This window comes from Octopus bimaculoides, chromosome 3 (assembly GCF_001194135.2).
Source record: "Octopus bimaculoides isolate UCB-OBI-ISO-001 chromosome 3, ASM119413v2, whole genome shotgun sequence".
In the NCBI taxonomy this organism is placed as follows: Eukaryota; Metazoa; Mollusca; class Cephalopoda; order Octopoda; family Octopodidae; genus Octopus; species Octopus bimaculoides.
The window spans coordinates 120365602-120369037 of NC_068983.1; the positions used below are offsets into that span (position 1 = coordinate 120365602).

The following is a 3436-nucleotide window of genomic DNA, read 5'->3' on the forward strand; positions in this document are numbered from 1 at the left end:
TATATATATATATATATATATAGTCAATTCAAAAAGACACAGAGAAAAAGAAAAAAAAACAAACATTTGGATGTGGCACAAGTAATGTATTAATAAGATGCCCAGAGAAAGAAAAGAGCAGAAGTTTTACATTTCTAGCCTAACTCTTCTTCAGAAACAGGAAAATCCAAGACGAAGGAAAAAAAAAAATCGCCAACAATCATATGTGGTTACATTTTTGAAGTAAGTGACAGGAAGTAGGAATGAAGAAAAAATGCTTTCTGGAACAGGAGAGTGCAAAAAATGGCCAGTGTGCTGTATGTGTGTGCATGTGGTAGCATGTAGTGTGTGTGGCAGAAACTGTGTTGGTGTGTGTATGCATGGTGTCGTTTGTGCATGTGGTGGTAACTGTGTGTGTATATGATGCATGTGTGCATGGATCTGTGTGTGTGTGTGTGTGTTAATGTTGCTCTGAGAGATCAGCAGCTATAGTGACAGGTGTGTGAATGGTTGGGTATGGTAGAGCATATGTGTCCATGTTTATGTGTATGTGTAGATGATATATATATTTGTATATATTTGTGTGTTTGTGTCTGTGTTTGCCCCCACCACCATCACCATCACTTGACAACCAATGTTAGTATGTTTATGCCCCCATAACTTAGTGATTTGGCAAAAGTGACTGATAGAATAAGTACTTGGCTTACAAAAAATAAGCCCTGGGGGTCGATATGTTCAATTAAAACCCCTTTAGGTGGAGCTCCAGCATGGCCACAGTCAAATGAGTGAAACAAATAAAAGAAAAGAATAAAAGAATAACTTGTTTACAGGAAGATTTTCTTTTGAATATTCTTCAACAATTTTTTAACTATTCAACTAAATTAGATGGATTACTGATTAACTTTAGACAGAAGGGAAAATTAATATTTATATTTTGAATAGAATCAAAATAAACCAAAATAAAGTGCACTCATATTTGAAAGATGTACTTATATAAGACAACAATGAGGAGACATGGGCTTAAGAGCAATGAAGTTTTTACATTTTTATATTCCTCAACCATCTAGCATTTAAACAGGCCATATTCTATACCCGTTTCAGATTCAAACTGGCCATATGCAGCCTCTCATACCTACTGTACAATGTCATTCTAGAAATGTACAATCACATTATAGAAATCTTGCAGCTACAAGAAAATACAAGATTAATTTAAAGCAATGTGAATAAATAAGCATTAAGCTTGGCAGAATAAAGTGAATGCTGAAGGGTTAAATGAACAATATTGCTTGCACCAGCACATCACACACACACACAAACATAGGTTATATAATTGGATTGTAACCTGACATACTATTGTATTCCTTGCGCGAAACCAATTAAGATCAGCCATGATGGATATATAACACTACACATTTCGGATAATGTATGTATATATATCTACATATATCTATCTATCTATCTATCTATCTATCTATATATATATATATGTAGCCATCCGGTTGCACCAGTCCTCAGTCAAATCGTCCAACCCATGCTAGCATGGAAAGCGGACGTTAAACGATGATGATGATGATGATGATATATATATATATATATATATATATATATATATTAATACACACACACACAAACAAACAAACATATATATGCTACATGGTAGTGAAACATGGGCCATGACTACTGAGGACATGTGTAGGCTTGAAAGAAATGAAGTTAGTATGATCTGCTGGATGTGTAATGTCAGAGTACATACACGACAGAGTGTAAGTACCCTGAGAAAAAAGTTGGGCATAAGAAGCAACGAATGTGGTGTGCAAGAGAGACGACTGCACTGGTATGGCCATGCATTACGTATGGATGAGGACAGCTGTATGAGGAAGTACCACTCAAACTGTGGAAAGAATCTGTGGTAGACCCAGGAAGACATGGGATGAGGTGGTGAAGCATGACCTTTGAACATTGGGCCTCACACAGGCAATGACAGGAGACCAAGACCTTTGGAGATATGCTGTGGTTGAGAAGACCCGGCAGTTAAAGTGAGATCGCAGTCACGCATGTTCGGCCCAGTTAAGAGTACCCCTGATGCACCGGGCGATATGATATGCTTGAGAAGACCTGTTGAGTCAAGTAAAAGCAATATTGTAGCTGTGGCCAGTGCCCTCTGACTGGCTCTCGTGCTGGTGGCACGTAAAAAGCACCATCTGAATGTGGCCGATGCCAGTACCCTCTGACTGGCCCCTGTGCTGGTGGCACGTAAAAAGCATGCACTACACTCTTGGAGTGGTTGGTGTCAGGAAGGGCATCCAGCTGTAGAAACATTGCCAGATCAGATTGGAGCCTGGTGCAGCCACTGGCTCTCCAGACCTCAGTCAAACCGTCCAACCCATGCCAGCATGACATACTTACGTCTTTACGTTTATATATATGTATATGTGGGCACAGGATGTCACAAAACATGTACAACAAAAAAAAATACGAAGCACGAGTACATGGAACATGAGCTAATCTTTCAAACAACGAAAGACACAAATGGAAAACAAATCAAACAACATAAAGAACGACCCTTCCTCAGTTGTTGGCTGTTTTTCTAGTCTCGTATTTCAAGCATTTAACAACAATATATGCTTTCGGTAAAACAGTTGCTCCCACAGAGAAAATTAAATAAAACTTGGGATTTTGCGGAGGGTCAAAATTGGTAACACAAACAGGAAGGGCTGCTAAGCCTAAACGAGGTTGTTGTGGCGAACGCGTAAATCAAGCTAGGACAGGAGACAAACAAGAACACATCTTCCCTGTTCCCTGGGTTGACCAAAGCCCTTTGAGTGGATTTGAAAGAAGCCCATCATACACACACGCATATATCGTTAGTAGTTCATATATCTGGAAAAGAAGCACACTCTAAAACATTAGAGCAGTAATAGATTTACGTTATTTGTTATGGCTGGTCAGAGAGTGACCATTGGTCTTGCATTTATAAAGTGCTTGACTGTATAGGTGACTTGTCAGACTCTAATGATCAGAGGTACATAACCTCTAGCAATTTGAGTCTGATGAGTTGCCTATACAGCTAAGCGCTTTATAGGTATAAAACCAACAGTCACTCTCTGACCAGCTATAGCAAACAGCCCTCTCTCTCTCTCTCTCTCTCTCTTTATATATATATATATATATACACACACACACATACATAAATATATATACACATAAAAATATATGCACACACACACACACACACATATATAAATATATCATCATCATCATCATCATCATCGTTTAACGTCCGCTTTCCATGCTAGCATGGGTTGGACGATTTGACTGAGGACTGGTGAAACCGGATGGCAACACCAGGCTCCAGTCTGATTTGGCAGAGTTTCTACAGCTGGATGCCCTTCCTAACGCCAACCACTCAGAGAGTGTAGTGGGTGCTTTTACGTGTCACCCGCACGAAAACGGCCAC

At 39.3% G+C, this 3436-nt stretch overlaps 1 protein-coding gene across 1 annotated transcript in view; it reads right to left on the reverse strand.

The window, feature by feature from the left end:
• LOC106878127 (cilia- and flagella-associated protein 300) overlaps positions 1 to 3436 on the reverse strand; it is a 205551-nt gene that overhangs the window by 132652 nt on the left and 69463 nt on the right. The window lies entirely within an intron of this gene.